The sequence below is a fragment of the Musca vetustissima genome, unplaced genomic scaffold, assembly GCF_032173495.1.
Source record: "Musca vetustissima isolate MV318-11 ecotype Yass unplaced genomic scaffold, APGP_CSIRO_Mvet_v1 utg2939, whole genome shotgun sequence".
In the NCBI taxonomy this organism is placed as follows: Eukaryota; Metazoa; Arthropoda; class Insecta; order Diptera; family Muscidae; genus Musca; species Musca vetustissima.
The window spans coordinates 1-24,739 of NW_026878746.1; the positions used below are offsets into that span (position 1 = coordinate 1).

Consider the following 24,739-nt stretch of genomic DNA (forward strand, 5'->3'; position numbering starts at 1 on the left):
CCTAAGTGGAATCTGATGGAATCCGCTCTTTAAATCTATGGTGGAAAAGTATTTCTGTTCGCCTAAGTTAGCCAAGATTTCTGTAATTTCAGGTATGGGGTATCTGTCAGGTCTAGTTATCTCATTAAGTTTCCTATAGTCAATAACCATGCGGTATTTTTTCACACCTGAAGCATCTGGTTTTTTTGGTACTATCCAAACTGGAGCATTATATGCGGACCTGGAAGGGCGAATTATCCCGTCCCTTAATAGTTCTTCTATCTGTTTGTCAATTTCGGATTTTAGTGCCATTGGATACGGATAGGATTTTGAATAAACTGGACTATCACTACTCGTATTAATTTCAGCTTGTACGATTGTTGAATAAGTGAGTTTTTTATTGGGATCTGCAAAAAGGTTTGGATGGTCATCCACAATATTCCTGACTTCTTTTTCATCTTCGGGATTTAGATGATTTAAACGTAGATTCATGTTATTAATCTCATCAATTTGCAGCTCTTTCAAAGGAAATTTCTTTCCATCCAGAATTGTGAGATAGGATCTCCAAGTGTAAATCACTGCATTCAAAGATTTCAGGGTATCATTCCCTATTATCCCATCAAAGGTCTCTAGACCAGGAAGGATGTAAAATTCTAACTTTCCGATCCCGCAATTAAAAATGTCAATAAAACTATGGGTCTCTATACTAACTATGCCGCCTACGGACTTAACATGAAAAGGTTTCTGGTTCTTTAGAGGGTTTCTAATAAATTTGCCATTAATATAATTTTTGTTCGAACCGGTGTCTATAAGAAATTTAAGTTCGTTGCCATTTTTCATTCTGAAAGGGAGGTATGGCAACGTTGAAGCTAGTCTAAAAAATTAACGTCATCTACAATTGCCAACTGATCGTCTAGATCCTCCTCGTACGCTTCGTCATAGGAAACCTCATATTCCTGTTCATCAGAACCATTCATTTCATCCGGCTCTGCATCCTCACGTATTTGGGCCTCAACATTAAACATTCTCTGCTGCTTTTGCGGCTGATGAATATTTCCTGAATTATTTCTCTTAAAGTTAGGCTGAACATTGTTAAAAGCATTACTCAACTGTGGCCTATTCTGATAGTTTACCTGCCTAGTCTGTATTGATTGATCCACGTCCATTGGTACAGCAGGTTTAGGAGGAAGTGGGGGTCTGTATCCTCCGTATTGGGGGTGTCCAAAATTATTCACTACTGGAGGTCGATTCGAAAAGTTCGCCGGCCCTCCGTATTGTTGTTCTCCACTTCGGAAATTCTGATAACGATATTGAGTAGGGCCTCTGTACCTTTGGTCACCTTGAAAATTCCTATCACCAATCGTCAGCTGTGGGTAAAAATGTCTAGGAGGGTTAGTTTGGGGGATCCTGTTCGGTCTAGATCCTTTCGGTAGCGTGTTGAATACGCACACCTAGATTACCTAATTTTAAACAGGCATTTAGAGCCTGAGGCAAACTTGTCGGGTTTGTAACACTCATTAAGCTTGGAAGATTACCATTAAGTCCTCGAATAAAGGTGTCCAAAGCCTTGTCCCTATATGTTTGGGTCAATACATCCAAAGCCTCGTTCCCTATATCCAGACAATCAATCTTGTCCAGAATCAAAGACAAATGGTGGTAAACCTTCTGGTAAAAATCTGTTATGGTTTGCCCACCCTGAGATAGGACGGTCATTTGATACTCTAAGGTCGAAATATCTCTCTTATCTGAAAAATGAAGCACTAAACACTTTCTTATCGCTTTCCAATTTAATGGGGTCCGATAAGACTCCAAAGCCGTGTCGGCCTCACCAACAATTTTATGCCTAACAGTGTGTAGAATTGTGAAGTATTTGGTTGTTCCCCTTTGTGACTCATAAATGTTCATGATCCTATCAACAGCTTTCCTCCACGAACTAAATTCTCCTGGCTTGCCCGAGAATTCCCTTAACGTCTTCACTATGTCTGGTATTCTCTCTCCTTCTGAGATATCCCCAGATCCTTCTATGTCGACATCTTTAGTGGCGGTAACATCCTCCCCCTGTTTGAGAAGGTTTGCCACCGTCTCACTTATTATTCGTTTCACCTCATTAGTCTGACTTTCCGTAAAGGGATTAAACCTTACGGGAGCTGCCCCAGAAGGCGAAGATGTCTGTCCTGAAACACTCATAGCTTCGACCCTTGTTATTAAGTTGTTTAAATCTTCCGGCATTGGCCGCTCGAAAAAAGAGGAGAAAAAGAAACACCAAATCCTAGTTCTCGTCACAAATCTATTATCAAAATTTCTTTAAACTTATTTCAGCACGGATATGACTCTTTAAATTTGGATGCCACACTCTATTTTTTTGTTTAACTTAATCTAACATTTCATATTTCTTACATTTGTTAATTTCGCACAAATATGATTTTTGTAAATTTAGATGTCACACTTTATTTTTTGTTTTACCTTACTCTAACATTTCTTTCTTCTTACTTTGTTATTTTTGTTAAACGTATTCTAGCACAAATATGATTTTTTGTAAATTAGATTTCACACTTTCACTTTCTGTGTTATTCCTTATTTTGTTTAATTTTATTTTAACATTTCTTCTTTTTTACTTTTGTTAAATTTATAATAACTTACTAATAATAATTTGATCATTTTCCTTATATCCCGGTAGTCCGCTAGTTCTTACGTAACATCCTTTTCGTACTCCTACTCAGGAACGGTTCTCGTACCGGCAGTTGGGATGTTTTAATCCTTTAACGTTGGGCGCCAGTTAATGTTAGAAGTTAAAGTTTATTTCACACTGCTATGGTGTTTCTTTATTTTGTTACTAACATTTATGTTGCGGTGCTATGCACCTCTCTTGTTGGATTTACAATTATGATTGACTTCAACTTAAAACTAATATTATACTGCAGCCTGGTCGTGCTCGTTATTACGCTGAGTCATCACTTGCGGTGCGCTGGTATTAGTGCGCGTGTTTGTGGCGGATGACTGCCCTGGTGTCATATTCCTGTTGATTTGTCGGACTGCTTGCGCAGCATAATGATGGGAATGTTTACTAGTTGGTTTGCTTATATATTTAGTTTGATGTTTATTAGGGTGAGATATTAATCCGTTAACTATGTAAGAAATGTATATAATTATTTTTCAATCGTTATTGTAAAGTAGGTGGGTTTCGTGAGAAACAAGACTTTACCTTAGCGTGCGTTAACGACGATAGCGAGAGATGTTTATTTAACGAAAGCGAGTAAGCAAGTGTTTAATCTACGAGAGTTAGATTGCAAGTGTTTACTCTACGAAAGCGGGAAAGCAAGTGATGTTGCGATGAGCATGAAAGCAACAGCAAGGCCGTGATCAACAACTACGACCACAGCATTGGAAAGCGCCTCTCTGCATCCGAACTAAGCGAATGTAGCTTCCAGGAGATATAGTAGAAGAGAGCGAAACTCTCCCCTACAATCCGAACTAAGCGAATGAGGCTCCTGTAAGATATGCAGAGAAGATTTCCCCATTGGGCTCCGAAGAGCGACCAATTAAAGTGGTTAATTGTAATGCTGTAGAAGGGGAAACAATATATCGAACATATACATTGCCGTAAGCAATGTATCGAACTTAAACAATACCTATCGTATATATATATACCTATCGTTTGGGGAGAGAAGTGTTGCTGTGTTAAAGTTATAACTGAAAATTTTTATAAAATGGAGAATATTATTTCAAAATAACCGGAATTATAATATAGAAGAAGAGAATGATATTAATCCTGTAAGATAAGCTATGTAAGAAATGTATATAATTATTTGTCTCGCATGAACTAAAATCGGTGAAATTATTATACATTAAGGATCACAATTATAAGGTGCACCAAAGTCCCTATATATCATTCGATTTGCACGAAATTTGGCATAACGTACTGAATTGAGTCTGGAATGATGTGTGCTGAGTTTCAGGAAAATCGGTTAAGATCTAGATATACATATTTTCGTCCGATTTAATATAAATAATGTACCAATGTTCTAATATTGCATAGCGTACTGAATTTAATCCAGAATGGATTTAAATATATATTATTTTAATGTATATATAATTTTGAGTTCCTACATCTAGATCAGATCCGTATAGACTAATTTAAAATAAAAAACCTCACGATAGTCCAATTTTTTAATGGGTTACAGAGCTATCTTTGGATGGGTACAAATGTACCACGGTTATTGATCTACGTAGGTAATAATTTTAAAAATTTTTAAAAATTATATATATGGACTATATTTATAATTTTGTTCTTCGATTTTGTGTGAAAATACCTCAAGAATGATTCGTCAAAATTATTAAATGTTTTACTGCATTTTTATTCGAAAAATGGTAAAAATGTACCCGATTATTGACCGTAGGGTTAATATACCCATAGAGGTGAAGGGTATTATATAGTCGGCCCCGGCCGACTTTACTGCTTGTTACCATTGCATATTTTAAACATTGCATAATCTCCTCTTTCTCCTGCCCCCATCAAGAAATTAAGTACCCTATGTTACCGCAAATGTACTTAAATATCGACTGTGAAAATTTCATGAAAATCCGTTCAGCTATAGCTAACACTGAAACCATTTAATTTTTTTTATTTTTGTTTTGTGGTCTTCCTCCTACATTTTACAGCTTACGTTTAAATCAAGCCTTAAAAGAGGAAGGTTTCGATATTAGCAATGATCGATATCCAGAAGGTTACCAGGAAGCGCCATTGGCATATGATGCCGTATGGAGTGTGGCATGGGCATTTAATCGTAGAATGGAAAGACTGAGGCATCGCAATAAAACCTAAAAGGAATTCACATACAACGACAAAGACATAGCTGATGAAATTTATGCAGCGATGACTTCCTATGTTCGGTATGATGAGTCCTAATGTTCGGTATACTTTAATGTGACATAAAACCACAAAATGTTAACCGAGTTAGCATTCAGTGTTTATTGTCCATGTGTTGCAATGTGCTAATATTATTTATTGTTGGCATAACATTATATAAAACACACACACTCACTCTCACATTTCACGTTTTATTTCGTTTTAATTTCAACTTGTTGTGTCATTCAGCTCTCAGGGAGATCGTATTGCTTTAACGCAAATGATTAATGGAAGATATGAAAAGTAATATATGAATGAAGAGTGATCTATAATAATAACACTATATACAAATGGATTGCAATGTGTTATTTCACGACTATTATAGTCAGTGTTGCCAAAACTTTATTGATAATAAATGCTTGATTTTGTTTAAAAAATACTAGAAAGTTCTAAAAATTTTTAAATAGTGCCAAATAAAAGTGCAAAAAATGTATATAAAGAACATTGCTTATAGTTCATAATGAGATCTGTTTTTCTAAAAAGTAATTATACAAGCAAGGTGGAATGGCCCCATTTATTCTTAATCAGAATAAAATTCTATGCCATGTCCGTCTATTTGATTAAATATCAAAACAGCTCACAATATTGAACAAAGCTTTTTTAATTTTGCACGTACATTTCAACAACTTGTAGTATGTTTGGTATTGGGAGCATCTCATTCCTAGAGATGGTATTTGCCAGGTAAATACCCAAGAGGTGGGTAAATACCCATTTGCGGGTATTTATTTGGAATCGGTAATACAAAATCTTACACTCTATTTCCGGGTTTCTGTTATCAAATCGATGTAGAATGGATAGTTTTACGATACTTGACTTAGGCGGCCAAAATTTTGCTTACATATTTTCAATGTCAAATCAAATATTGAAATGCTAAATGGGATCCCTGGGTTCATGTTTTTATATAGTCCCCATATAACCGTATCGCCGGATTTAAGGTATTTTTTTATCTATTAGACACATTTTACAATCAAACTGGCTGTAATTTGGCACAGAGTGTTCTCTTTTGGTACGAAATGTCCATAAAAAAATGTATATATGTAGGTCCACGTTTACTGGTAGCCCCCATACAAACGTACCCCTATTTTGAGTATTTACCCAAAAATTGGGCGGCCAAAATTTTGCTTACACGTTTTTAATGTTAAAGCAAATATTGAAATGGAAAATTGGGTCCCTGGGTCCAAGTTTTGACCCGGTGGTTTTTGACACAAATGGTGCAAATATCAACACTATTTCCTGTATGGGGAATTGGATCTTCAAAACACACGTCAAATCATCCACATCATCATTATCCGCAGCTAGGGATGGTCCGTATGACGAATTTTCAGGTTTTCGACTTTCAAAAAGTGTAAACGTCGAAAACGTCATACACCTGTATAAAATGTAGTAAACGTCATTTATTTCAATATTATCACCATATACAGTAATTTTCAAGAATATGAATTATTTTTACTGTATATCTGGCTATTCTTTACTAGAACTGATAAAAAATTCTGAAATTTTTTGAGAAAAAAAAATTTTTGAAATTCGATATGGATTTGGGTAAAGCATACGTTATTTCCAAATCGATAAATGTAAATAGCTATTTTATCAAAAACCTAATGATTTTGAGTGGATTTCCGACGTTTCTGACGTATGTATTATATGTTGGAAATGTATGTCATTTACGTCACTGTTTCTGACAGACCATCTTTGTCCACAGCATCACCAACTTCTGATAACTGCAAAAAGTCGTCCTGTATTGTGTGCATATATTTGAAATTTTTCATTATTAATCTCTTGGCCACTGGATACAGCAATAACCAACACGTGCATTTTTTATTAAATTAACATCAGTTTTTGTTATTTCGGCAGTTTCTTTAGCGTTTTGGTGTGTTTTTTGATTTCTTCAGCTAAAAATGTCATCTTGTCATTCATTGTTTGAGCGCTTGAATTCATCATAAGCTTCGACGATTATAAAAAACAACGTTCGAACTATAAAAATAAAAAAATTCTATAAAAAATGATAATAAAAACCATTTCAAAAATCCCTTTTACCCGATTACTTGAAACTGCACAACACAATCACTATTTGTCAAAAAGAATATTATTAAAATGAACAAAAACAAAATCTTATTGAATATTATTAAAAGAAACAAAAATAACAACAATAATATACGGAAAAGAAGAGCACAAATAATTAGAAAAAATAACATGAAAAACAAGAAAACACAACAACAGCACCAGTCGCGAGATCAATGCGACATTTAGCTAATTTAACTGCTGCAACACTTGTACAGTAGACCACCACTTGTACAGTATTAAACAATGCATGGCTTCCTTAAGGCACAAAAGGGCAGCGTAAAATTTTACAATATAACACATATTTATGTCCTCTTTAATATAAACTAAAAATTATGACACGAATAACTATTTATCCGTTTAAAATATAAACATATTATTTTTTGGGCATTTTCAATAAAAATAACTACATCTAAATATCTTCCAAACACAATTTCATACTCAAATGTTAAGGAAGTATTTGCAAAATAACCTGAACTTCATGGTTCCATTGAAAAATGTTTAACTTTTACAACACTTTTTAAAATAAATAAAATTTTCAACGGGAACGTTTTCACTTTTTTCAGCCTTTTTTGGTACAAAAATTCCATGAAGTTTGACTTGAAGTTTCACTACAAATACACCAGACCACTTTTGACATTTATTTTAACGACAAGTGATGTAGAATTTTATATACTGTAACCGGGTGCAAAAAATTTTAACTATACTTTAAATTTAATTTTTTAAATAATCCAAGAAAACAGGCTATTCTAACCCACTCTGCAGCGTAGATAATTGGTACTCTGAGCCAAATTCCAGCCAATCAAATTGGCTAATAGACAAAAATTACCTAAAATCGGGAGGTACGGTTATATGGGGGCTATATCAAAGCTTGGACCCAGGGACCTCATTTCCCATACCATTATTTGAATTGATATAAAAACCATCTGGGCCAAATTTTGACCGCCTATGTCAAGTGGTTCGGCAGTTAATGAGTTTATACCCAATTTTTGGGTAAATACTCGGGTATTTACCCACGTATTTAAAGTATCGTAAAACTATCCATTCTAAATCGATTTGATAACAGAAACCCGGAAAGAGGGAGTAAGATGTTGTATTACCGATTCAATATAGCAATCCAAATTATCTAATTAGAGCGAATTTTAAAAATTTTTGGTATGAATTATTTCTACCAGGGAGAACCCATAATACCAAATTAAAGCAAATTAGGTTTAAAAACTTGTTTAGAGCTTAAAAATATTAAATACTAGCTGGACCCGTGGCACTTCGCTGCCCCTACCATAGGCCAAAAAAGTAAATCCATAATATGGTAATTTTTACGATGGAATGTGTAACTGACTTAGAATTTTTAAACGTATAGCATTATTGCTATGAGAAAAAAACATAACTCAAGTAGCAGTGCATTCCAACATCGCGCAAATATTCCAAATTCGAGGTATCAAAATATTGGGGTCTCTGGAGGAGTGTGTGAAGGAAAATAACATCCTTAAGTGCCCACGGTAATATATATGGTGAATAAATCTTGCAAAAGAACATCCAAGAAAGCGAGTAACATATTCCGACAGGAGATTGTCACTATGTAGATTATAAACAAGTGAAAACGCGTTAAGTTCGGCCGGGCCGAACTTTGGATACCCTCCACCATAGATATACGGGCAGGTACTAGAAATGAAAATATAGGGAACATGTCAAAAAGTGGACCTATACCGACATTTCTAAAAGCGGATTATGTAAACCATAATGTAAACAACAATATAAATTTCAGAAAATTTTAATGGATAATTATACCTCCAGCCTTACAGATAATGACGGTGTATACACTTTAACACAATGAAAATGTGCCTCATCGAAATATTGGTTCTAGACCCCATGTTTCTTTGGACCAAATCCGTTTCAGTAAAGTTGGATTTCATTCAAACCTCGCACATCTTATTATTTCTGCCAAACTTAGTTCAAATTCGAAGATGGGGAATATCGGTCCACTTCTTCTGGTACCTCCACACAGGGGCTAGGTCTAAATGCGGCTATAGTTCCTTATCGAACCTTACGTTCTAATTTTTTATCTTGCTATCCTCCGCTGGTGAAATGATTACAACAGAGTCTTATAACCAAAATTAAAACGCGTAACAAATCAGATAACAATTTTAATATAAAAAAGGGGGTTATATGGGGACTACCCCAAAAAGGGGGCGAGTATTAATAATTTTTGGTAGGGAGATTTGTTACCATATACGACTACAAAATACCAAATTGCAGCAAATTCGGTTGATAAACGCGTTCAAGAACCCCAAAATACCGAAAATTGGGGGTATCCTTATATGGGGGCTATCCGAAAAAATGGATCTATATTCATAATTTTTTGCGGGGAGATTTGGTACCTATTAAGAACTCAAAATACTAAATTACAGCTAATTCGGCGGGAAAATACGATCAAAACCCCCCAAAATACTGAAAATTAGGAAGTACCGTTATATGGGGACTACCAGAAAAAGTGGACCTATATTCATAATTTTTTGTGGAGAAATTTATTACCCAATAGGAACCCAATATAGCAAATTTCAGCGAATTCCGTTGAAAAACGCGGTCAAGAACCCCAAAATACCGAAAATTGAGGGGTACCGTTATATGGGGGGGTACCAGAAAAAATTGACCTATATTTATAATTTTTAGTAGGTTTATTTGGTACCCAATAAGAACTCAAAGTACCAAATTTCAGCGAATTCTGTTGAAAAACACGCTCAAGAATGGGGGCTGTCCGAAAAAATGGACCTATATTTATAATTTTTAGCGCTCAAGAACCTCAAAATACCGAAAATTGGGGGGTATCCTTATATGGGAGCTATGCCTAAACGTGGACCGATATAGCCCATCTTCGAACTTGAAGATGGGCCTGCAGACAAAAGACGACTCTATGCGAAATTTTGGGGCTCTATCTCAATTCGTTTAGACGCTAGAGTGATTACAATAGACAGACGGACAGACAGATGGGCAGACGGACATGGCTATATCGTCATAGAATTTTACGCTGATCAAGAATATATATACTTTATAGGGTCGGAAATGAGTATTTCGATGCGTTACAAACGGAAAAACAAAACTAATATACCCTCCATACTATGGTGGAGGGTATAATAAAGCGTGTTATGGTATTAATAATTCGCTTTAGCTTATTAGCATGCAAATCAATGGATCCCGAATACACTCCAAGTCCATATAAGAGCAGCGACATAAACAGAGCATTTGTCAGTATTAACTGTACACGTTGCGTTAAATATACATTAGATGCAAAAATTCTACACAAAGTGTTCCAATATTTCCCCGCTAAAACAGTTGCTGTACAACAATAATTTTGCAATGATCTAGGAATATATTGAAGGACGAGGGATTACTATTATTAGAACAAAATCCCAAAGCTTTTGGTTTGAAAAAATTGACATTAAAATAATGCACAGAACGCAGTGCATAAAACGACTTAGATGTTTTTGTTATCTTCCATCAAAGTAGACGTATCCATTGAAAATCAGTAGTAGGATCAGCGAATAAAGATTAAAGGTGTATCTAATTCTATCATATCCCGGTCTCCGAGTTTTAACGTGCCTTCTAGATGATCAAACGATTTATAATTAAAATTCACTCTATTCACATCGGTGTTTTTTAAGCCAAATAAAATTTTTTTCAAAGTAAACCTGTTTTCACAAACTGAAAAAACAGTAAGGAAAGCAGTAAATTCGGACTGGGCCGACTATATGATACACTTTACCACTTTGGGTATATTCTACATTTTGCCATTTTGAAGGAACATTGACATGAAATTGAACGAACTTAAATATGTGAAATTTATCTATATCTAGACCGACTAACATCAATCCCTACACATGTCATTCTGCAACCTATGCAAAATTATGTAAATCGATTTAAAGCAAACTGGACACACGCTATGTGGTATGTTGCTCGGTTTATAATTTAATATCAATCAGATATCCATTGATTACATGGTGTAAATTTACCCTGAACCGAATTCAAGGAAACTTACCAGAGAATAATTTATATCGGGCGATCATATATATGGAAGCTACATCTAAATCTGAACAGATTTTCACAAAACATTGCTAGACTATTCTAGGCTTAATTCAGTACGCTATGCCAAAATTCGTGCAAATCTAATGATTTTCAGGGACTTTCGATGTTCACGAAACTTAGCACACATTATTCTAGACTTAATTCAGTACGCTATGCCAAAATTCATGCACATCGAATGATATATAGCGACTTTTACTCAACCAAATTTTTAAGTCTAAAAATATTCACATAGCAAATGTACATATGTGCATACATATATTCTTTCAGATGTATGAATACTTTTGTATTGTGAACGTTTATTTAAAATCTGTTAAGTGTTTTTGAGTCCACAAACAATATATTTTCTATATACATATAGATTCAAATGCAATGAGGAGTACATTTTACCTTGATCGTACCATGCTCATGTTGTATGTGTGTCATAACAGACGTCTCCCTTTCGAAGGAACATTGACATGAAATTGAACGAACTTAAATATGTGATCTTTATCTATATGTAAACCGACTAACATCAATCCCTACATATGTCATTCCGAAAATCGATTTAAAGCAAACTCTCACACGCTATTTTGTATGCTGTACTGTTTAAAATTTAATCATAATCAGACACCCACTGATCATTTGGTGTACAATCAACATGAGTAGGTCGAAATTGTACACGGAAGCTATGAAGCTATATCTAAACCTGAACCGATTTCAACGAAACTTGTCACATATTAATTAATATTAACATCAGTAGGTTGTGTATATCGGCCTAGCTATGGGTCTTTACTGCACCATCCTTCGCAGACTTTGAAATTGTGTAAGCCCAACCTATCGGCAAACGTTCTAGCCTTTCCTCTCATAATCACTCCTCCAATTGGCATATTCGATTAAGCTCCACGAATTCACCCCCTTTTTTGTGAGATGTGGTAGCGACTCGCTCACTTCTCAATTTTTCACTCATTAATGATGTCGACCAGAGAATCAGTAGTCAGTGGTTCACCGTTAATGTCGTACGATGAGCACAAACCATTTTCTGTTTACGAATTATCGAGGTTTATAACAGTAAATTAGGCATTTCGTTGGAAAAAAATTTACGAATTATCAAGGGGACCGAAATATATGGGATTTTTAAGAATTATCGCGGTTTTTCCAAGGGACCGGCATTTTGTTACGAATAATCGGGGTTTACGAATTAACGGGGTTACGAATTATCGGGATTTTACTGTATTTAAATCGCTTCGTACTTGAATTGTACGAATTTTGTCATCAGTAATGTGTACAATACTAATTTGTGTATACAGTCCACATTTTTTAAATCGCTTCGTACTCGAATTGTACGAATTCTACCATCAGTATCACTTTTTTGATTCGGATATTTCCACCTTTATCATTTTCATAAAAACAAATTGGGAATTGGTAACAGCTACATAAAGGTGGTTTGTGAACTTATTATACATCTGTGGTTTGTATATTTACTAACATTTTGCTATAATTGCCCATTCCAATTCTTTTCTATAATTGTCAATTCTGATCTAAAAAAGGGGCAATGTGTATGGGGGCTACTGTTCCCCCTGCCCCCATCAAAAAATTATGTACCCTATGTTACCACAAATGTACTCAAAAATCGAAGACAAAAATATATAGATTAGGAGGTTCCTTTACATTGGGCTACACTAAAAATAGCGATATTGGGAATGGGTAGAGATGGGCAGTGGGTAAATACCCAAGCTGTTACAAATATAATGATGGACAAACATAGGTTTTGGTGAAATTAGTACTAGAATATATTAAAAAGTTATAAAATGTCTAAATGAGAAAATTCGCATATAGCTTTAACTATTACAAATGGAATACTAGAATATATATATATATATATATATATATATATATATTTGTAATTTAGTACTAAAGTGCTGAAAAAAGGGCTAAGTAATAAAATACTATGGAACTGGTAGAAATATAAATGTGAAATTTAGTATGTAGCTTAGTCTATTGAAAATAGAATACTATGTATAATTCTTTTGAAATTAGTACTAAATACTGTAGTATAATGGAACCTGAAGCAATAGAAATCTGAAACGCGGTACATAGATTTAACTATTACTAATACTATGCTGCACACACATACAGTTATATATTTAGTATAATGGAAAATTAGCGATTGAAATCTGAAATTTGGTATGCTGATTAACTATTACAAATAGAGCGATATGAATAAATATTTTTGGAAAATTGTATTAAATATTGTATCACAGTGAATGGTAAGAAATATAAATGTAAATTTAGAATACAAAAATGTCAAACTCTTAGGCTTGGTTTATTGGTTTATTGGAAATTCGTACTAAATCACACAAAAATGAAAAATATTGCACTGTGTAGGAAAAATTATAATTCTGAAATTCGGTATGTAGTTTCGTATATTATAAACAAATAGAATACGAATGGAATAAACATTTATACATAAATATTTTGAAGGAATAAGTTCTAAAATGTACTAAAAAGTCCAACACATTGTACACGGCAGTATGGGTGGATATAAAATTTGGGTACAAGGCTTTTTCTATGCAAAACAATGTTTCAAATTTATACTTAATCCAAAAGTGTATTATTTAGTTATTTAACGTTTATTTATTTTATAACTATGAAAAGTATCGCTAACAATGTAGCGGGCTTATGCTAGTACAAAATACGATGTGACTAATATGACATCTGGAACAACCGCAATGGATATTGTTTGAAATATTTTGGCCACAAACCCTGTTAAGTGGTATGTTTAATACATGGAGAAATATAATTCAAAGTACGTGTTGACACGAATATTTAGTTGTAAAACCAATATTTGAAATCAACAACTAATTTCAAAATAAAATCTCTTTTTAATTACCAATGTAGGTTATGAACCCAATTTTCGTTTTTTATACACTTCACCACACTATGGTACAGGGTATTATTTATATATGCTTCAATATAAATCTGTTTTATTGCATAAGCAAAATTTCCTCTACATTCTATCTACATACTATCATATGCATAATATTGTTTTCGTCGTTTTTTCCTCCCTCAGTGGTTCCTCAGGATCGTACAATTGTAAGACGCGTTTTACGCACCGTATCGCTGCCATTATTTGTCTGTATGTGTACAATATCGTTTTGTGGTATAGTTATACTATTAGCCCTAATTATCTTTAATATATGGAATGAACATAGAAGGTAAGTAACAAAGCAAAAGCAAAAATAAACCAAAGAACATTTACAGCACCCTATACCTTTACTTTTCCGTAGGGTGGGATGGGTTTAAAACAAAAAGTTTAAGAATTTATTGTTTGCATTAAATGTGTTGCATTGTTGTCTAAAGTACTAGCGAACCATTACAATTCGCAATAATAAGAGTAGTTTACCACAATTGTTCTATAGAAAATAGTACAGCTAATTTTTGTTCCTAAAACTAAAGTAAACATAGCCACAGGCTCGAAAGTACGTATTTTTTGCATTGTCTTCTGATGCATTCATAGAATGTGAAAAGAAGAATGCCACGTTAAGTTCGCATAACATATAACCAGTGTTGCCAAAACCTTGTTGATAAAAAATGCTAGATTTTGTTTAAAAAAGTGCCAGAAAGTGCTAAAAATTTTTAAAAAGTGTCAAATAAAAGTGCTAAAAATGTTATAAGAGAAATTAGAAGAATTGACTTTAAGGGAACAAGCTTTTCATCAAGCAAGTTTTTCATCAAATTGACTATAATTTGAAACTTTTGATTTTTATCGGTTTTTATGGGGTTTCGGAGAATGGCATATATGCAGAAAATTATCAAGGCACATAGTACTCATAGTAAAGTACAGCTTTAACTTCTTTATGTGGAAGGTTTTAGACGCATTATGTGTGTTCTCGTAGGGTAGAATTAGAACCTTTTCCGACGAAGTGTAGGTCAATCTTTTGACATATCATCATTATAACGTGGGACGCGACCCATTTTCTGTACTCTGAAATGGGTATAATTTGGCATTCGGCATTCCCGATGAATAAATAACTCCTTTCTTCTCTCTGATTTTGGTTCATGATTTTTACATTGCTCTTAATTTGGTTTTTCATTTTACCTAATAAACAACTTACTAGCAGGCGTCTTTTGAGAAAAAATACACACGGTTCAGGGTAAAAACAGTTCTTACCGACCGAACTTTAATATTTATTTACTAATGTACTGACACTTTTTTAACATTGGAAAATTAAAATCATAGCGTGAAACATAAGGACATTTTAATTCGTCAATGTGAAATCGAAATAATACCCAAAATGTCAACTAATTCCAGAAAAAAAATAATGCTAAAAAAGGTGCTAGGTGCCAGATCAATTTTTTTGGTGCTAAGCGAGTTTCAAAGGTGCTAAATCTAGCACTAAAAGTGCTAAATTGGCAACACTGCATATAACTAACAACCATGTAGAGAATTTTCTTGCCAGGGTAACCATTTATTAAAGGTATGCAGAGAATATACTTGCATGAAATAATACATGCAAAACAGTCTCAGGGAAATAGGAAATTTCCCACCTATGATGAGAATAAGTCAGACAATTTTTTTTATAAAAAAGTTAAAATGTCGTTATATGCAACATGTAATATGCTTTCAAATTAAAAACAATTGAAAGCATGCACACATCATGTTAAACTCAATTCAGTACGTTGTACCAAATTTTGTGCAAATCGAAAGATATTTAAGGACTTTGGTGCACTATTTACATAAAATCGGACGAAAATATATGGAAGCAATATTTAAATCTGAACTCATGTTCACGAATCTTAGCAAACATCATTCTAGGCTTAATTCTGTACGTTATATATATGGGAGCTATATCTAAATCTGAACCGATTTTTACGAATTTTAACACTCACCGTTCTAGACTCAATTCAGTATGTTAGTACTTTTTCACCAGTTGTCAAATTACAGCTGTTAAAATACTGGTAATGAGGCGGTCCAAACATAGACTTATAGTGATCGTTTTCTAAATAGATGTTTGCAACCCCTCACGAACCCTCTGTGACAAATAACAGACACTTTGTAAGAAAAGTTCGGCTATAACCTTCTATGGGTGGGCTCAGTCAAAATATGGACTGAGGTTTACCACCCTCCAAGAAACCGGAATGGTAATATTGAGCCGCTTTGGTTGAAAATGAGGCTAAAACATTAAAACAACGGAAAAGTGCTGGACGTTTACATGGGGCTATGTAAAACATAGCTCTATATTCACATTTTTTGCGTATACATAGGCCACCGTTCAAGAACACGAACGGCCTCTTCGAAATTGATTCAGATTTATGAAGATCGGCCAATATTCCAATGTGAATTTTGTATCGCAAGTTACTTTCCTATAAATTCGCGATTGTATTGAAATAAGAATTCCCTCCTTTTTCGCGATGAACAGATTGCAATTATTTATAAACAAAACCACTTTTCATGGTATTCTGCCTGCATACCATTCTACATTTGTGTTCCTAGTTTGAATGCATGTCAAACTTAAATAAACAACAGTATCTGCATCATTACCCGCTTCCGTGCCATCTTTTACAACAATGTGATGCATTCGTAGTTGAGAAAATGTTTCACATTTTGCTACTGTTGCTGAGTTTTGCTCCACAGATAACCACCACCTATGCCTATAGTTCCCGTATGCAAGCAGATGCTTTTGTCTGGTGTTTCTTTTCTTTCGTCGCTCTGCAGTATGACAATGTTATGTATGATTATTGGAGTGTATTGGCTATGTACATTCATCAACATAAATAAAGGATAACCTAGTCATTGGCACACATTTTTTGCCTAGAGAATTCACATTCGCACACAACGGAAAAAAGGATTACACAAACCCATATCCATTCATTGCCAACTATCCAACCAGTCGACCAACCACCCACCCACCTATCCTTTTAGTTCAAAAACAAAGAATAACTTGGTCCGATGAAAACGCGTAGGACTGAGGCAAATTGAGGTAAATATATGCGTACTCCGTCATCATCTACTCACAATTCATTCAAAACAGGAACAAAGTGGGAAATATGTTTGTGTGTGCCACCATCCCAGATGCTGTTAAAAGCAATGTGTAAAATTATCCTTGATGTATGTTACATGAAAACTTCCTTCGTGATGAGGAAACACAAATATTCTATAGATAATTGTTCCCTCTTTTGAAAAAAAATTCTCGATATAGGTCCATGTTGACAAAACGCCATATAAAGGTGACACTCTATTTTCGATATTTATAAGTGTTTAATCGCATTTTCCACTGACATGACTGTAATATTGACGTGTTCTTAACACATGACTCCGATATGAACTCACGTTGTAATTTTCAACAATACCCGCATTTCCCTTTTAATCAAATTTGTTTATTTCCATGCAATAACATACATTCCCTCTTTACATTCATCACATTGGTATTGAGGAACGTAATTAAGCTATGTCCGTAAGGATATAATAATTACCATTTCCCAGGATAACGTTATCAATATGAAATTAAAAACAATAATATTACCAAAATTACTCTCGCAGAATGACTCTACTGATTCAACACAAACGGTTTGCTTTGCTTTATTTCATATCTCTCATGAGATTTTCTTTTTAATTTCATTCATTTCTATGTGAGCATTCATAAAACGTTGCCCCGAAACCTAGCAAAGATTATGAAATACGGCAACTAGGCGTAATGTTTCCCAGGTGATTTAAAAAGTTTAAAAGTTAAAGGAATGAAAAAAAGGATAAGAAGGAAATATGAGGTTCGATTGGAACGGACATTTTATAACATCTTACACGAGGAAAACTTAACCTTGGAAAATAATTAAGTGAAAGAAGATGAGAAAGAAGCGGTTCAGAATTAGATATAGCTCCCATACAGAGATAGGTATGGTTTGCTCCACATAATATAATACATAACGCATTGAAAGGAAATCGATTAAGGTTCAAATATTGCTTCCATATATATTTTCATCTGATTTGATCTAAATGGTGTAGCATATAACTAAAGTTTATCCGATTCTGTTTTAGTGTATATTGCAGTCTGAGTTCATATAAATTGTACACCACGTGGTACACGTTTCTCCTATCGAGATTAACAAGTAGTAAATACCACAATTACTCAAGTAGGTCCAGAGTTACATATAGCTCCCATTCAAAATTTTTCAAGATTATATGCACCAAAGAAGTGATGCACCAAAGAACCCAAGTCTGCTCGATTGTCATCTAATTTTTCATAGATTCCAGAATAGTATGTGTATGGGTTGATAAAAATTGATTTAAATATCTATGTAGATCACATACTTAATTTCCTTCAAGACCATTTCAATGGCCCTCTAAAGATGATATGTATGTTTTATATACAGGATATTGTGCATGTGAGCATCTCTTGTATGTTCCCAAATTGGTGAAAGGTATCATATAGCCGTCCCGTCCGACTTTGGCTCTTTCCTTACTGGTTTTGAGTTGTAATGTGATGAAATTGTTGTTTGTGACTACTACTGCAGTTCACGAAGAAAGGATTTTTTAATATATCCTACTTCTATCTCGAATCCTGTTCATCTTTTTGTCCTTATTTTCATAGGACGCTTAGTATTGATTGGAGTATCGGCCCACGCTTTGGTATAGACCCATATAAAGGTACATTCCAATATTCAGGATTTTGGGCAGGTTTTTTCCAACCGAATTGACGGAAATTGGGTATTTCTATACCAATAAATATAAATATATATTGTGACCTCATTTAGGTTTTATTATTAAGTAGGCATATCTGCATAAAAAACCAGTAAGGAAAGAAGTAAAGTCGGACAGGGCCGACTATATGATACCTTTCTCCACTTTGGGTATATTCAACAGATGAATCCTAACAGACGTCGCATTTTTAAAGGACCAGTAAAATTAAATTTGATACATAAACATGTCATTCTGCAACCGATACTAAATTCTTCATTTGGTCAGATATAGAAGCTATATCCAAATCTGAACCGACTTCAGGAAACTTAACACACATCATTTTAGATGTGTGTGCAAATTTCGTGCAAACCGAAAACTATTAATGGACTTTGGTACACCATTTACCTTAAACTAGACGAAAATATATATGGGAGCTATATCTAAATCTTAACCGATTTTCAGGAAACTTAACACACATCATTCTAGACCCAATTTATGACGAGCTATATCTAAATCTCAACCGATTTTCACGAAACTTAGCACACATATTTCTAGGCCTAATTCATTACGCTCTGCCAAATTTCGTGCAAATCGAAAGATATATAGGGACATTGGTGCACCATTTACATTAAATCGGACGAAAATATATATGGAAGCTATATCTAAATCTGAACTGATTTTCAGGAAACTTAACACGCATCATTCTAGACCTAATTCAGTACGCTGTGTTAAATTTCGTGCAAATTGAAATATATATAGGGACTTTGGTGGACCATTTGCATTAAATCGGACGAAAATATATATGGGAGCTATATTTAAATCTGTACCGATTTTCAGGAAACTTAACACACATCATTCTATACCCAATTCAGACGGTCGGACGGACGGACGTGCGTAAATCGACTCAGAAAGGGATTGTATGCATATTCTCAAAAAAGAACCATGTGTCTATCTCTTTTCCTTTTGCCTGTTACAATCATATGCACAAAGACATAATACCCTGTACCACAGTGTGGTGAAGGGTATAAATACATTGCTACATTTTAGTGAGGCCTCTACATAACGATATCAAATATGTTGTGATTATAAGGTGTATACTTCCCAGCTCACCAGATGTTTTTAGTGAATAAAATTAACAACTTGTATAAGCGTATATTTTATGATTATGTTGGTTTTGACATACTGCCAAAGGCTTTTATTATTCTTATTATTAGGTATATAAAAATAATGTTTATTGTTTTATATGATGGGATCCTCAACTATATTGCATATATTATTAAAATAAACTATATTTCTTTTCAGAGTAATACAATCATCACATCCTGTATGTAATACAATTATGTTAATTGGCGTTATTATCTGTTTAACAGCCGTCATTTTATTGGGTATTGATGGACGATTTGTTAGTCCAGATGAATATCCTAAAGTAACTTGAAGTTATATTTGTTATGCAGAATATTCTCTTGGTAATTTAAAAGCAATCTACATTTATTAATAATCGTTTTTCCAATAGCCAAGCTAGAGCTTGGCTATTATCCACCGGTTTTACATTAGCTTATGGTGCTATGTTTAGTAAAATCTGGAGGATACATCGATTTACTACGAAAGCGAAAATAGTTCCAAAAGTAAGTAGAAATTATAATTTGTATCAGATAATTATTAATATTAATATGTTAAACATTATATTAAACATTATATTTATTTTGTTTAATAATTATGAAAGAGTTGACTGATAAATTGTGTCTTGACACAATTTTAACTCAAAAGTTGGAGCTCATGGACATGAATTGCCTTTGATCATATTATTACGTTCCAAAACAAGTTCGTTTTCAAAAGGAAATAATTTTTAAAGCGATTGATAATCAAACACAACTCATCATATACAACTAACCTCTCAGTTGTCCACAAAACACCAAATATCAATTAATAATATTCATAGCCATAACCAACAATCAGTTATTTGACCAACACATTATTCCACACAATGCTATCACCACACTTTCATAAACTGAGACATTCGCCCCTACTCTCCCCCTCATACAGTGTCCATAAATTAAATACATTACCAGTAAGGATCGTCGTTCGAAATGGCAGGGTTCAGTAGTGGTGGTGTATGTTGGGAAAATACGAAAACATAATTACACAAAGAACACTGATAACATCGCACACTTGTATTGGTGGTGTCCAAATGAATGGTCTTCCCTTTTTCTGAGTGACATTTTATAAATTAACTGATAATGTTTGGGAAAAATTAAAAACGTATTAAGGTCGAATGTCATAGCATTTATATATGAGGAATGGACATAAAGGACATTGGTGCTGATGAAAAACATTAAATTATGTATGGCTTAGTACAAAAATTATGTTGTGATGGAAAAATTACACAAATATTTGTGAACATGACAAAACATAACATTATTGACACAATATTGATAGGGTTGTCCGTTTTTTAGTGGCACGTGTTAATTACACGTGACCATATGTAAAAACAAGTGAAAAAGGGGTTAAGCTCATCTGGCTTTTGATACCCTCTACCATAGGTAGAGGCGACAACACCAACACACTTATGAAATCAGTTGAGATTATATTATAAATCTCAACTGACAAGTAAGGAAAGTGGTAAAGTCGGAAGGGCCGACTATTTGTTACTGTTCACAACATTGGGTATATTCAACAGAAGCATTCTAAGGGACGTACCATTTTTAAAGAGCCATTGACATCAAATTGAACGAATATGTGATCTTTTTTCCATCCTGTGTGATTACAATAGACAGGCGGGCAAGGTTAGATTTTCTTAGAATTTTACCCAGACCAAAATTATACATACATTATAGGATCAGAAATGAATATTTCGAATAACAAAATTAATATATCCTCCGCACTACGATACAGGATATAAAAGGTCTTAAAGTCCAGCCGGTCCGAACTTTTTATACTCTCCTTAATTTTTTTTTAATCTTAATAATATCTTAAACGGATCGGTGCTTTTGTGGGGGCTATATACAAACATGGACAATTTTCCTAAAAAATGAGTTTTACCATCAAATGTTCCGAAATGGCATATTACAGGGGTAACCTAAAAAGAGAACTAATATTGATAATTTTCAGTGTGTTTATTTCTTGCCCAGTGAGAATCCAAAATAACAAATTAAAGACACTTCTGTTGAAAAACGTGAATAAAAGTCTCAAGATATAGAATATAGGGGATACCTTTTTCCTAGGAGAAGTGGCAATCGAGATTTCATGAGACAGGCGGACATGGCCGGGAATATGTTGATAATAATTCGTCTATATAGACTGTCTACAGCCCATTTATGAAAAACTCTTCAAGTCAGCTCGATTATAACGAATCGCTGCAGCATCTTGTCTTTGAAAGCTTCAGCACGTTTTTAAATACATTTCAATTTTCTATAGCAAGTCACATTAGGTCGTCTTAAAAGACGGACTTAAGTCTACATATTCATTCATTTACACTGTGTAAAGTTTAAATTCAGTCTTTAGGTATATGTGTGCTATATATCCTTCATATATTTTTTAATTTTAAGTTTTTAATAATCACATCAGATTATGCAACATTGCCTCCCTACATGACATATTTCCAAGGCTTCACAAGTTTCCTCCTAGTACATGATATCAAAATTGTCATCCAGTATAGTTTACTTGTTGTTACTTAATATTATACATTCATTTTAATTATATTTTTTATATTTTCTTATATCGTAATTTGTGTATTCGATTATATTATATCTATTATGAATTCCTTTTAGAAGAAAGTGGAACCTTGGAAATTATACACCATGGTCTTGTGTCTATTATCCGACGATTTAGTATTACTGATAGCATGGCAAATATTCGATCCACTGCAAAGGATATTGGAAACATTTCCACTCGAAAATCCAACATAGACAAGTGAAGATAATAACATACGCCCAGAATAGGAGCACTGTGAAAAGAATTCCATGTTTTTGAGTAAGAAATGCAAATTAAAACAATGCCTTTTTAAAATAAATTAAATTATTTTGACTATGGCTACAAAGGTTTAATTTAGGTATTTGGCATTTTCTGGGCTACGAGTCAAAATATGTATATTTAATTTGGTAACAATAATATCTGCATTTGTTTTCTATTTTACCACACAGTTTCGTTTAAATGTCGTATGAGCGTATACTTTACTTCAATAGTCATACGCCCCCAGTTCCCACAATATCATTATTTTATCTTATTTCAAATGTATTCTCTCGTCATTTCTTCTGTAGGCACCAAAAAGATAAAACCGAATCGAAATATAATCCCGATTCGGTCATCTCGAAAGAGGACGAAGAGCGTTACCAGAAATTGGTAGCGGAAAATGAAGAATTACAACGACTGATATCACAGGTAAAATAAAAAACTAAATTATTATTAATATTTTTAATAATCAGTCCTAACCCTAAAAATAATATTGACCATAATTTTTTTCTTTCTTCTTGTCTCTTCCTTTCTCCCCATTTAGAAAGAAGAAAAAATTCGCTTACTACGACAGCGTTTAGTTCCTAAGATATAAGGAAAAGAAGAAGAAAATAAGGAGGATATCGAGCCAGAAGAGAGAGAGAGAGAGAGCATCATCAATTATATACTCTCAGGGATTAAAAAGTATAACGTGCTTAAAAATTTCTCTCTTCGATGACCACAGTGGAGAAATTTCTAGAGAACTGTCAAGAGGGTTAAGAGAGAGCATCATCAATTATGTACTCTCAGCAATTAAAAGAGTACAACGTACTTCAAAATTTCTCTCTTCCATGACAGTGGAGAAATTTCTCCAGAACTATCAAAGTGGAGAATATTCAACAGATAATTTTCTCTCCGCGACGATAACATTTTTCTTTAGAAAAATTTCACACTGTCACTATCACAGTGAAGAATTTTCTATAGAAAATGTTCACACTGTGACTATCACAGTGGAGAATTTTCAATAGGAAATGTTTTCACTGTGACTTCACAGTGGAGAATTTTTAATAGAAAATTTTTTCACTTTGACTATCACAGTGGAAAAAATTTTCTCACTCTGACTATCAGAGTGGAGAATGTGAAAATCTATATATGGGCAATATTGCCACTTTTTTAATATTTCATTTTCAAAAAATCTGCTTTTGGTTTTCGTGGTACATCAATGATTTTTGGTACACATATAGAGGAAAATGCTCTGATTCGGAAACCACTAGCGATATCGAGGTTTCAATTTTCGGCATAACAAAGAAATCTTAAAATTTCGCCGTTTATTATATTGACTAAAAACGTTGATATAGATCTTCCTCCATAAAATAAGAATATGAATATACTATTATAATCGCGATAAAGTTCCACATCTTCGCGAAATATGAGAAAAATAAAAAAATATAGGAGATTACATCCATATTTTCATTATATTAATGACATACACACACACACACCTAAAAATTAATTTAATAATATCTACATAATCTAAAGTTTAGTTTAGATTCTAAATACCATGATGAATCAAATGATATCAAAATCACACAAGTCCGTGTAGCGGTTTGTAAATTACAGCGACAACAAAACAAGATATTGAGGAAAAATACTTGTTTTTGGTTCGAAAAAATAATGTCATCATATTTATTTTTTTTTAATTTTATACAAGAAATTTCAGAAAAAAATTTTGGGTTTATTCTCCTATATTACCCGAATTTGGGCGAAAAATTGCCTTATATAAAAAAAATCACTTTTTGTGTATAAGTATACACCTTCCGGATTATAACAAGACCCTTCCGATAAATTTTGGGGTCCTATAAGTAGGAATACATCTTAAAATAAAACAATATTATGAAATATACATTTTAAATTGCGTAAATCGCGTAATTCTCAAAATTATTTGATGCGCATGCGGTTTCCAGGAAGTACTGAAGTTTATCTTCCAATCCATATATATTTTGCGTATGTACTACATTGTTGCATTGAAGTACCCAAAAATTCGTAAAACGCGAATAATTTCCGAAAACTCCATATGCCATTAAAGCACATCCGATTTCGGTGTGCACCCTAAAAAAATACATCGCACAAAATTT

The 24,739-nt window shown here is 33.7% G+C and overlaps 1 pseudogene; it reads left to right on the forward strand.

Moving 5' to 3' along the window:
* Positions 1-11,660: 11,660 nt before the first annotated feature.
* On the forward strand, positions 11,661-23,220 carry LOC133323514 (gamma-aminobutyric acid type B receptor subunit 1-like; annotated as a pseudogene).
* The last annotated feature ends 1,519 nt before the right edge of the window (positions 23,221-24,739 follow it).